Here is a 13,208-nt window from a genome sequence, read left to right as displayed (position 1 = left end):
TGTAGAGTATTTGATTGGGGCAAAGAAAGGAGAACATTTGCAGAGAGAATTCAGTTCAACATTTGCAGAGAGAATTCAGTTCAACACAAATTTGTTGGACCCCTACTGAGTGCCAGGCACTAAATGCTAAGCAATCAGGAGGAGGTGACCCTCTCCAAAGAAGGAACATGATCAGCCTGGCTGAAGAGGGGATCTGAGAAGAGAATGGTGACAGATGAAATCTGGACGGGTAGGAAGGCCAGTCCTGAATATGAAGCTCAAGAGTGTGGAGAACATTGTCATCAACATCTTAGAAAAGGAGGGGTGAAGCCTGTGTGTATGAGTTTATGGGATGTGTGAATGTGTGTGGATAGGAGTTACCGTCGTGGCTCAGTGGTTAATGAATCCGACTAGGAACCATGAAGTCGCAGGTTCGATCCCTGGCCTTGCTCTGTGGGTTAAGGATCTGGTGTTGCCGTGAGCTGTGGTGTAGGTCCCAAAAGCAGCTTGGATCCCACATTGCTGTGGCTCTGGGGTAGGCCGGTGGCTACAGCTCCAATTAGACCCCTAGCCTGGGAACCTCCATATGCCACAGGTGCAGCCCTAGAAAAGGCAAAAAGACCAAAAAAAAAAAAAAAAGTATGTGGATATAGGGAGTATAAATAATGGAATGAAAGTTTATGTGTCTGTGTGTAGAGGTGTGTATATGCAAAGTGTGTTGCATATATAGTGTGTGTGTGCAAAGTGAAGTTTGTGTGTGGCAGGGTGTGCGTGAGTGGTTGGGGGCAAATAGAGTGTTTGGGTGAATGTGCATGGGTGTATGTTTGAGGAATATGGGTGTGGTGGGCTGCATTCATGTGTGTGTATATGTAAGTAGTAGAGGGTGTGTAATGTGTGTGTATGTAGTAGGGTTGTGTGTATATATTGGTAGTTTGTGTAGCAGTGTGTGTGGAGGGGTGCTCTGTGTGCTGAGTATTGCAGTATGTTTGTGATGTGTGTAGAATGGCATGCTTATTAGTGGGGTGGGAGCATGAGAGCAAGATTAATGGGTGTGTGAGTAGTGAGGTATATGTAGTGGAAAGTGAGGACTCGTGTGAGTGAAGGGGTGTGTATGTGGTGGGGTTGTGTGAGGAGAGGGATTGCATGTGTAGGTGTGAATAGCAGGTACCCATGTGCTTAGCGGGGTGTCTGTTTAGTGGGACTGTGTGTCGTGAGTGGTGGAGTGTGTAGATGGTATGCGTAGAGTGTGTTGTGGAGTGTGTAGATGTGGCTGATGGGGGTGCACATGTGTAGTGCTGTTGTGTTCACAGTGTGTATGTGGTGGCTGAATAAGAAGAATGTGAGCAAGAGGTGATTCCTTTACCAGGTTAGTTAAAACATGCCTGGGTGAAAGAGACAGAGAGTCTTTAAGATGCAGACCAGAGAGGAGTTCCTGTTGTGGCGCAACGGAAACGAATCCGACTAGGAACCATGAGGTTTCGGGTTTGATCCCTGGCCTCAATCAGTGGGTTAAGGATCCAGCATTGCCGTGAGCTGTGGTATAGGTCGCAGACCCAGCTTGTATCCTGTATTGCTGTGGCTGTGATGTAGGCCCGCAGCTACAGCTCCAATTGGACCCCTAGCCTGGGAACCTCCATATGTCACGAGTGCGGTCCTGCAAAGTAAAAAGAAAAAGGATGCAGGCCAGAGAGGCCAACCGTTTCTCTGACAGGCAAAGCCTCTGAACCCAAAGCTCCTTCTCAGAGGATCTCAGAGGATCTCCTGTCCCTGGGGTCCTCTCTGAACTTTGGCTGGTGCTGGCAGCCACCAAGTGAGCCCAGCTCTGCAGTCAGATTCTTCCCACACTTTGGCCTGATGAGGGTCTAGTTTGGGGGTCCATACGCAAATGTGTACCGGGGCCAGACGAGCCTGAGGAGAAGCCACAAGGGGCCACAGAAGAGGTGTGGACTGTAGCGAACCCAGGAGGGGGTGACCCACAGGATGATCCTAATCATCAAGCCAAGCAAAACAGGTCTGAGGCAAAACCGCAGCCCCTGGGCTGTGAACTCAGCACATTCCACTCTCCTGAGTGAATGCTTCAAAGGACGAATATGGTAAAACCACAGAACAAGAGAAAGTAGGTCTGTGGAGAGAAAGAAGTAGGAAGTAAGATGAGGGAGGGTGAGGACCTGCAGGTGAGGAGAGGTGTCATGCAATGAATTGTGTCTCCAAAGTTGCATGTGCTGAAGCCCTAACCCCTAGTGTGATTATCTGGAAATGGTGTCTTTTTTTTTTTTTGCCACACACACAGAATGCTGAAGTTCCCAGGCCATGGAATGAACCCACACCACAGCTATAACCAGAGTCAAAGCAGTGACAACACTGGATCCTTAAGCTGCTAAACCAGGAGGGAACTCCCAATAGGGTCTTTAAAGAGGTGATTCAGGTTAACTGAGGTCAAAAGGGTGGGCCCCTAATCCCATAGGACTGGTATCTTTTTTTTTTTTTTTTGCTTTTTACAGCCACACAAGTGGCATGTGGAAGTTCCTGGGGGCTAGGGGTGGAATCCGAGCTGCAGTTGCCGGCCTACACCACAGCCACAGCAATGCCAGATCCTAGCTGCATCTGAGACCTACGCCACAGCTTGCAATCCTTAACTCACTGAACAAGGCCAGGGATTGAAACTGCATCCTCACAGAGACAACATCAGGTTCTTTTTTTTTTTTTTTGGTCTTTTTCCAGGGCTGCACCTGCGGTATATGAAGGTTCCCAGGCTAGGGGTCTAATCAGAGCTATAGCCGCTGGCCTACACCAGAGCCACAGCAACACGGGATCCAAGTCGCCAGAACAGGAACTCCCCTGCTGAACTTTTCTGGCCAACTTTCTGCTCTCCTTAGGTTCCCCTCCTCTTTGCTTCTCCTTAGCATTTTCAACTTACTAACGCTTTTTGTATATTTCTCTTAAGTTTTAAAATTGTCTTCTAGCATGTAAACTCCAGGAGGGGCAGTGATTTTTCCCTCAAAAGAGAGATCTTCCCATTTTCACTGCTCTGTTCTCAATGCCTGACACTAGTAGATGCTCAATAAATATTTATTGATTGAATGTATGATGGAAAAACTTTGAAATTTTATGTCTTCTTGTTTCCTCAGCTGCGATTAGGGGTTTTGCCTAACTGGCTTCCTCGGATTGTTTCCCGAAGAGGATTCTAGACCAAGACCTGTGAACAACAAGGGTGCATAGCTCAGAGATCAGTGAGGTCTGCCTCTGGATTCACTCCCTGAGGCTCTAATCTTTCCAGAAATGCCCCCTGGGCTGCCCTTGCAACCCAACCCTGCACATTCCTGCCGAGGGACACCCCGCACGCCCCGCCCACTCGTCACTGGCCACGCCCCTCTGGATTGCTTAAACAGGTCCAGTCCTCGGGCCTCAGCCCATTGTTGGCGGCCGCGCCCCTTCTTGACCACGCCCCGCACCTAGCCACGCCCCTTCTTTAAGCCCCACCGCTTTAGCCCCGCCCACTCTGCCCCATCCCCTCCAGCCCCGCCTCCGATTTTGCCCCCGCCGTCTATGGTCCCGCCCCTGTGTTCGGCTCGGAGGCGCAGGCCCCACCTCCTCTGGCCCCGCCCCAGCCGAGCCTTCGGCGTCCCTATCGTGTAGCACCCGCGGCGCCTGCAGGCCTGTAGGAGCGCGGCGCAGGGACCTCCAGACACAAAGAGCGGCGGCAGGACGCGGGTGGGAGGCGTGCGCCCGCCCGGCGCTCTTGGTCTGTCCGCGCGCGGGCGGAACCCGAGACGCCCCTAGCCCAGGTGAGCGGGCCGCGCACCGCGATCGCGCCTCCGCGGAAGCCCAGGGGTGGGCCGGTGGGGACCAAGTGCCGGGGATCCGTGCCTCGCTCCGCCTACGAGTCTAGTGGCCCCTCGGGAAGTCTGGTAGGAGCCCGCTTCCCCAGAGACCATGCGGGGCTGGGCGGGTCCTCCGGCGGCGGCCGCGACTAGGTCAGGCGGAGCGCGTGTGGTCGGCTGGGGTCGCGGGGTGGCCGGGCGCGTCCTCTGAGCTGCTGTTGGCGTCCAGTTACTGCACAGGATGAGCTCTGAATAAAATCCTCCTACTATGCACGGGCTCTCGGGACTACCTGCTTCCTTCTAATGTATAACGAGTTTGCACTTAGAAAAGTTGTTAGAAATAAGCACTCACTGAGCTCTGAGGTGGAAAAGTCTGCTGCGAGTTTTGTCTGCTATGAATTGTTTGCAGAAGTGCCGCTTTCCTCCCGTCAGTGCTTTCAGTCACCGGTCCATAAATTGTGATTACTGGGACCTCTGTGTAGGGCTGTGTGTCTCTCTGTTCCTTTCTTCTCCTGGAGTCTTGGGCCAGGCTGTGAAACAGGGAGGAGTCCGGGGCAAGAACTGTGGGGCTTGGGGGCTTGGAGGGTTGAATGATGCTCACTGCCCCACCACCGACACTGAGCAAAGGTGAGCTGCTCCACAGAGACCGCAGCTGTGATTTCCAGGTTTTCCACATTGGACTTAGAATACTTTTAAAAGCAGAAAAAAAAAAAAAAAAGTTAAAAACCGGTCCGTTAAAGAGAACACTAAGCAGCCTCTCAGTTGTGTGAACGTGTAAAAGAGGAGTAAGCGCATATTAAAAAAAAAAGCTAAGGTGGTTACGGATGTGGCTGCCACCATGCTGTCCCTTTCCTGTTTGGTTTACACATCATCTGTAGTGGTTTACACCATTACGGATTGAGCTGGTCTATACTGGCCAGTACAGTGGGACATGAGTATTTATATATAGTTCAGGCTCAATAAAAAATAGAGGATAATTGCTTTTGCAGAATGGTAAAATAACAGGCCTCCACCAAAGAACTTGAGATAACATTTAACATCATCAAATTAGAAAGAGAACACATTATAGAAGAGTTAGAGTTTTAACTTTTTTTTTTTTTTTTTTTTTTTTTGTCTTTTTGCCATTTCTTGGGCTGCTCCTGTGGCATATGGAGGTTCCCAGGCTAGGGGTCGAATCAGAGCTGTTGCTGCCTGCCTATGCCAGAGCCACAGCGACGTGGGATCCGAGCCGCGTCTGTGACCTACACCACAGCTCACGGCAACGCCTGATCCTTAACCCTCTGAGCAAGGCCAAGGGTCAAACCCGCAACCTCAAGGTTCCTAGTCGGATTCGTTAACCACTGAGCCACAATGGGAACTCCCCTAACATTTTTTTCAATTGAGGAGTTATAAACTTTGATGGAAACTGATATTTCTGTCACTTATATTTTCTCCATTATATTGTGGTTTGCTGGGCTGCTCCGAGTTAGAACACCTAAATTTCTAGCTGTGAGTATTCAAAGTGTTTAGATCCTGCCCTTTTATGCTGAGTGGTTTTAGGTGCTAGTTAGTGGATGGTTCTTTTTTTGTGAGTTTTTTGGATATGTTTTTTGGGACTTGGGGCATGTGAGGGATCCCTCTGACTGTTCTTTCAACCTGAGACACTTGCCTTTGGATCTGGCCATGAACAAGTGGCTACTAAATATCTCAAGAAATGTCTAGAAGAAAGAGGCAGAAACAATGTCCTGGTCTCGCCTTGGAGTGGACGTTTCAGAGGTGGAGTCAGGGTGTGATGTGGCTCCAGCCTGAACGGATGTTTCCAGGGCCCTGGCTACTTTGCTGTCCGATTCTGTGGTCATTTCCTAAAAGGCTGAGCAGCATTAGTTGTAATTGGACTTTAGATTTGGTCTTAGTTTAGTCCTTGGCTTCAAGTTCAGATTAGGAATTCAGGCTCAAGGCCAACAATTTGGTTAATCACAAGCAGGAGGCCAAAACTTTGGGTCAGACTCTACCTGGAGCTATTTGGAGGGTGGTGGTAGCAAAAGGCTTTCCTTAACCCATCCTTGGGATAACCTTCAGCTCCCCTGAGACCTCTCCATCAAAGGATTCTGTCATTGTTTTGTCTGTGAACCATGGGACAAAGGAGTCTTTTGGAATATTCTGTATATGCCTTCTCATTTCTCAGGACAGGTGCATCATCTCAAATGAACCAGAGCACTGCAGGTGATTCAGGGATGTGCTGGTACCTGCCAACCTCTGTGTTTGACTGTTATTTTGTATTTCATGAGAGAAAACTGGTGAATCTTTGTGATGACTCATGCTCTTATACCCATTTATCTTGTTTTGGGATAGGCTTTGCTTAATAAGTTAGAATTTTGGTGTGTTGGAGTTTCTCAAAGTGGTCATCATTGTTATTGTTAAAGATCTGAAGGGAAATCAGTCTTGAACCATCTGTAGGTTTTTAAGTTTCCAGTGAATAATTTTACATTTGCAGATATATGTATCAGTTATGTTTTTAGCTGCCAATGATGGAAAACCCAACTCAGTCTTGGTTTAAACAAAGAAAGAGGTCCCGGGAGGAAAGTACAGGCTGCAGAATGGCTTGTTCCGGTGGCTGAACCAGCCTCTGGCCAGGTTGCCCCTCTTCCTCTGCACAGTGCCCCATTGGTGGTGGCTGTTTCACTCACAACTGCAGGGAGAGGGAAGTGGACTTCCATCACTCGACCTAAGAATGAGGAGTCACGTGCCTGGTGGCCTCTGGGCCATTTGAACCAGTCACCTACTGGGACACCTGGGACAGGCCCCACAGTTCCCTGCCGCAACTCTCCGGAAGCAGGGTGCATGGGACTGGGTCGGGGCAGGCTTTGGGGTGCCTGGTCACTGGAGGGCAGGTAGCAGGTTCCCTATACCTGGCCCCATGCAGGGCTCAGACACCAGCCATACTACTGTCAGAAACCCCATCTCTTGGTGATGTGTGTTTAAGTCTTGGTTGAGCACTCACTGTGTGCCAAACTCTGTTCTTCAGGTCAATTCCTTTGAGTGGTGCTCACAGCAGTCCGTTCCCATCTCAGGACTGATACCTTACTGTCTCAGTGACTACATCCTTTCTGCACATTAGAAAGGAAACTAGGAGTTTTCAGTGTTGATAACAAGACGTGACTTCCATGATTTGTCTAGAAGCGCAAAGTACAGGGCAGTAGAGGAATTGTCAACTCAGATTCCATTTGTGAGCAAGAGTGTAGAGGCTTAATAAGGGCTTTGCCTCCTGTGGACCATGTGTGCAGGCATGCCCTCGGAAGTAACAATAACAAAAGGGTCTGATGCCCCTGCCACCCCTGCGTGAAGGGCAGTGATCTGGTTCCAGGGCAGACCCTGTAGGAGCGCGATTCACACGGGCCTAGGGTTGCTCTCAGGGTCACAGATGGTATGAACATAAGAGCCAGCATCAAGTAATATAATTGAAACGGGTGATTTGGAGTCGAGCTTCAGGGCACAGGAAGTTTGTAAACGGTTATAAGTTCTTTCAAAACCAACAAGGCCATCTGCTTAGTCAAGAATTTGATGAGCAGTCTGTCACCCCAGGGAGGGCTCACTGTATCTAGAACATCTCCGCCTGCCTTGCACTCAGGTGGCTCGAGGGAGAAGATGCTGGGACTCTGTCCACGTGGTCTCCTGGCTTTGGGCCACACTCGTGGAAGTGGACAAAACCAGATAAACGTAAGCAGCATGACCAGCTCCCCAGCTGGGCAGGGACGAGGAGCCTTGGAAGAGACTTCTCCTCTCCCTCTCCGGGTCTGCATGTCCCCGAGTGGACACCGGATCCAACTGACGATGCAGTGTTCCCCTGATAACAGGGAAGGCAGTTCTTCCTGCCCCAGGGGATCAACCCCTCTGTGCTGAGTGAGTCCCTGGGCCCAGGTGACTGACTCTGGTCTGGCTTCGATGAAGTCATGGTTCTCTGAGGATCTGGACAAAGGAAGTGACAATGTGAGTTTGCCCTCTCACTGGGCCAGAAACTGGAAAGCCCGATTTCTAAACCCCACAACCTACATCAATGGCTGGTAGCATCCCTAGAAAACCACTTCAGGCAGGATGTTTGCAGGGATCTGTGTAGTTCAGACCTAGTTGGCCCTGTTCGGTGGCAAAAGAACAAAAAATAGCTGATAGTTCACGCAAAGTTGTGGCTTTAAAACATTCTGATACATTTTAAATTCTCTTTGAATTTTCATTATTTCAAAATAAGACTTTGCACTGCTGTGAATACCCCTTAACTAAGTGATCAAAGTTAACGTCCAAGTTAACCCCCTGATAGAAGGTGGAAACCACCCTGCCTGGTGTTTTCCCAAAGTAACCTGAACCTCTCTGTGCAGACTTGAGACAAGTCGCATCCTACAAATTTCTGTACGCTTCAGAAATTTGAGGTTCCAGGAGTTCCTGTCGTGGCACAGTGGTTAACGAATCCGACTAGGAACCATGAGGTTGCAGGCTCGATCCCTGGCCTTGCTCAGTGGGTTAAGGATCTGGCATTGCCGTGAGCTGTGGTGTAGGTTGCAGATGCGGCTTGGATCCTGAGTTGCTGTGGCTCTGGCGTAGGCCGGTGGCTACAGCTCCAATTCAACCCCTAGCCTGGGAACCTCCATATGCCGTGGGAGTGGCTCAAGAAAAGGCAAAAAGACAACAAACAAACAAAGAAAAAAGAAAGAAAGAAAGAAATTTGAGGTTCCAGAAACACAAAACCCGAGGAACTATTCCAGTTGAAGGAATACTAAAGGAACCGGACAACTGTGTTTAGAGCTTGACCATGGATTGAGTGGGGGAGGAGTTAGCCACAAAGGACGTGATTGGGACAGTGGACACAATTCGTGAGTGGGGGATCGGCCAACAGTATGTTAGCAATGTCACATTGTACAGTGACTGCGTCCTTGAGTTTGTAAATATGTATGGAAGCGTTTAGGAATGAGAGGGCATGAAGTCTGAAACTCAGTGGGGGAGGGGAGAGAGGAAGGGAGAGAAAATGAGAAAAATGGACATGATAAATGGGGCAAAGTGGAAACAGCTGGTGAAGCTGGCTGGGTAAAGAGTTTTCAAGAATTCTTTGCACTATTCTTACAGTTTCTCTATATGTTTGAAATGCTATCAGAATAAAAAGTTACAGGAGTTCCTGTTGTAGCACAGTGGAAACGAATCCAACTAGTATCCATTAGGATTTGGGTTTGATCCCCGACCTTGCTTAGTGTGTCAGGGATCCTGCCTTGGCCTGAGCTGTGTCGTAGGTCCCAGACTCGGCTTTGACCCTGTGCTGCTATGGCTGTGGCGTAGGCCGGCAGCTGTAGCTCCGGTTCACCCATAGCTTGGAAGACGGGTTTGATGCCTGGCCTTACTCAGTGGGTTAAGGATCCAGGGTAGCTGTAAGCTGTGGTGCAGGTCACAGACACAGTTTGGATCTGGTGTTGCTGTGGCTGTAGTGTAGGCTGGTGGCTACAGCTCCAATTCGACTTCTAGCCTGGGTACTTCCATATGCTGAAGGTGCGGCCCTAAAAGCAAAAACGAAACAAAACAAAACAAAACAAAAGGTTATAAAAACACATGCACACCCAGGATTCACTATAATTTAAATACCTCTCACCAATGAAAACTTATCATATTTCATCTCTTCTAAATGCATTTTTTATCTTATAATGTCCCTAAGTTTAGATGTATCTTATAATCAGCTCTGTCTTAGAATTCATTGTGTCAGGTTTTGACAGCAGTTTTTCTTTTTTAGTCATTTGCCTTAGAATCAGTGTCATCATAGATTTGATGAAATATGGCATTTTTTCTGGCTTTGTTGTCTGAACAGGTGGTGGGAAAGGAGACGGTGCTTCGGGTAGCTTTGTGTATAGCGTTCTTTCAGTCTCTCAGCTCCAGATATCCAGCTGCCTTTCCACCTTCCTGCCTCCTAGATATTTCAGACTCAGCACATTCCAAGCTGGATTTCTGTCTTCACCTCTGCCACCCCAAACTGCTCTTCTTTTGGGTTTCTTGTCTCAAAGAGTGAACACCTGAATTTTAGCCAGAGTTGGCTCCAGAATGTCCCATGGGGGAGCACAGGGAACTATTAGTGTGCTTACAGAGATGGGGTGGGTATGTCCTAGACAGAAATCGGTTTTATTTTATTTTGTTTTGTTTTGTTTTATTTATTTTGGGGCCATTCCCGAGGCACATAGAAGTTCCCCAGCCAGGAATGGAACCCTCGCCACAGCAGCAACCCTAGCCGATGCAGTGACAACACCAGATCCTTAACTTGCTGTATCACAAGGGAACTCCCTAGACTGCCTATGTCTTGGAATGTCCTTGGACTTCAAGTGTCTGTGCCTCATTTTCCCCATTTGTCAAGTAAGGATACTTTTTCCAAGTCTGTCAAAATAAGGATAAGCCAAGTTAAGCTACCTTAAAACTCCGAAATTCTATGACTTAAAATAGGAGAGCATTTTAAGAAGACTTTTATGCTAGGATCATTCAAATAGCCAGTTCCTGCTAAGCCTGCCCCTCTCTGAGCTCTTGTGTCAGTGAGGGCAGGTGTGTGGCCAGCTCCTACGCTTCCCAACTCCCAAGTTCTTTCCTGCACAAGGTCCAATTGCTGGGTGAGTCAGGGTGGGGTTGCTTTTTACACCGGGTACTGGCAGGCACCACCAGGAGAGGTGTTTATTTTTCTTTTTAGGACCTCGCCTGTGGCATATGGAGGTTCCGAGGCTAGGGGTCAAATTGGAGCTGTAGCTGCTGGCCTACGCCACAGCCACAGCAATGCGGGATCTGAGCCACGTCTGCGACCTACACCACAGCTCATGGCAACGCTGGATCCTTAACCCACTGAGCGAGGCCAGGGATCAAACGTGCAACCTCATGGTTCCTAGTTGTTTCCACTGTGCCATGACGGGAACTCTGGAGAGGTGTGTTTTATAGGACTTGCATTGCCTGGGGTGCCTGGGCCCCTCTCTGCACTGGTCAGTGTCTGTTCTGGCACCTTATTGTTTTGATAATGACCTTATTGTCTTTTTACCAATTTATTACTTGAAACGATAATATAGCCTGTTTGCTGTTTCAAGACTGTGATATATTTTCCTAGTGGTTTGGTTTTAAAAATAAATAAGGTCTAATTTTTGTCCTCCAAAACAAACAAACAAAAACTTCTGTGGCGCCGCATGAAGTCTCACTAGCTCTTGAGCCCTCGGCGTCAGACCAGGGAAAGTTTCCATGTGAGTCTTTGTACTGCTCTCTGTGCCATTTGACTTAGGAAACTTTGCATCAGTCCTGGATGGTAATGATTTGCTTTAGTTTAGTTTGTGTGGGAGGGACTTCAAGTGACTGCACCAGCAAAGTACTATGATTTCCAGCGGCCTGGTTTCTCCACTGCCACGTTTTGTCTACATTATAGGTGATTACTTCTTGGCGATTCTGAATCTGCTTTGGGGGCCAGTGAGTTCTTGCTGTAGACAGAGACCTTCACAGCAGGACCATTCTTTAGAAGAAGAAACCCAGGGTATTCAGTCCATTGCTGGGTTCTGTGGACTTTTATTTATTTATTTTTTAATTTTTATCTTTTGTCTTCTTAGGGGTCGCACCCACGGCATATGGAGGTTCCCAGGCTAGGGGTCTAATTGGAGCTGTAGCCGCTGGCCTACAGCAGAGCCACAGCAACATGGGATCCAAGCCACGTCTTCGACTTATACCACAGCTCACGGCAATGCCAGATCCTTAACCCACTGAGCGAGGCCAAGGATCGAACCCACAAGCTCATGGTTCATAGTTGGATTCGTTAACCACTGAGCCACAACGGGAATTCCATGTGGGCTTTTAAATATTTGTGAAAAACAAAGACAATAAACAGTTTTGTGTGACTTGCCTTGAAGCTCCTAATTCCATGGCTGGAATTTAATAAGAAAGTTGGGGAGTTCCTGAAAAAAAAAAAGAAAGAAAGAAAGTTGGGGAGTTCCTGTTGTGTTCCAGCAAAAACAATCTGACTAGTATCCATGAGGATGCAGATTCGATCCCTGGCCTCGCTCAGTGGATTAAGGATCCGGTATTGCTTGAGCTGTGGGCGTAGGTCACAGATGTGGCTTGGACCTGGCATTGCTATGGCTGTGGCGTAGGCTGGTAGCTTCAGCGCCAATTCGACCCCTAGTCTGGGAACCTCCATATGCTGTGAGTACAGCCCTAAGAAGACAAAAAAAAAAAAAAGAAGAAGAAGAAGAAGAAGAAAAATAAAGTTGGGATAATAATGAGCAGGGGGCAGTTGTTCTTAGAGTTTTCTAAGTAGATTTTGTAGGCTATGTTTCTTCTTTTCTTTTCTTTTTCTTTTTAAATGGCTATACACTTAGCATATGGAAATTCCCAGGCTAGGGATCGAATCCAAGCAGCAGTTGCGACCTACTTCATAGGTGCAATAACGCCAGATCCTTTAATCCACTGGGCTGGGCAGGGGATTGAACCCACACCTCCACAGCGACCTGAGCTGCTGCAGTCAGATTCTCAACCCACTGCATCATGAAGGAAACTCCAACTCTTGTTTTCTTTATAGTCAGCATGAAACGAGAAAGGTTACACCCTGGTTCTGGCAAAGATTTCCTAACAGATGAATAAAAATGGACTGGGACATGGAATGTTTGCTTGACATATTGCTTTCTAATTTGGAGGACTGTCCAAGTTAATGTTCTTTCCTTATAATTAGGTTTATTAATATTAAATTCTTGCATAACATAGGACTTTCTGGTTTAGAACTAGAAGAGACATTTTCCCATAAATTCTAGATTTCAGATTCCTACACTTATTCATGGAAAAACTTTTTAACTATTCAAAACTACTTTGTGGGTTTACATGTTATTAGGAGGCACAAAGCAGGATGTAGGCGTGGGTAGTTCTGTATTTTAAGACCTCAGTATGCATTCACTTACCAGTTTTCACTTTGGGCAAGTTACCTAAACCTCTCTGTGCCTCAGTTTCCTTGATTTTATTATGGGGATGATAATAGTGTCCCTCACAAAGCTAAACTCAGTGTTTGGGAATGTGCCTATTACAGGATGAGGACTTAAGAAATAAGAGTTTTATATTATCAAAAGGTTATTATCAAGAAATTCCCTGGTGGCTCAGTGTGTTAAGGATCTGGTGTTGTCACTGCTGTGGCTCAGGTGGCACCTGTGATGTGGGTTCAGTCCCTGGCCACAGAACTTCCACATGCCATGAGTGTGGCCAAAAAAAAAAAAAAGATTATTAAAAGAAGAAGAGTATATATCAAAAACAAGCCTCCTATGGAGAGGTCAAAGGTCAAGCCATCTCTCCAGAGGTTCTGACTGTCCACGGAAAGTACACCCCAGGCTTCAAGGCTGGGAGTGGGGCGTTAAGAAAATCTCCTAGGAGTTCCTGTCGTGGCTCAGCGGAAACAAATCTGACTAG

The 13,208-nt window shown here is 47.8% G+C and overlaps 1 protein-coding gene across 2 annotated transcripts in view; it reads left to right on the top strand.

Annotated features, from left to right (window-relative positions):
• Positions 3,579-13,208, top strand: part of NINL (ninein like) — a 112,084-nt gene continuing 102,454 nt past the window's right edge. For both annotated transcript variants that reach the window (XM_021078311.1, XM_005657666.3), the window contains exon 1: positions 3,579-3,764. The gene's annotated coding sequence lies outside the window, so the exon portion shown is untranslated. The remainder of the gene's footprint in view (positions 3,765-13,208) is intronic.

This window comes from Sus scrofa, chromosome 17 (genome assembly GCF_000003025.6).
Source record: "Sus scrofa isolate TJ Tabasco breed Duroc chromosome 17, Sscrofa11.1, whole genome shotgun sequence".
Classification (NCBI taxonomy): Eukaryota; Metazoa; Chordata; class Mammalia; order Artiodactyla; family Suidae; genus Sus; species Sus scrofa.
Note: the sequence above shows the minus strand (reverse complement) of the source record. Positions and strands in the feature narration are given on the sequence as shown.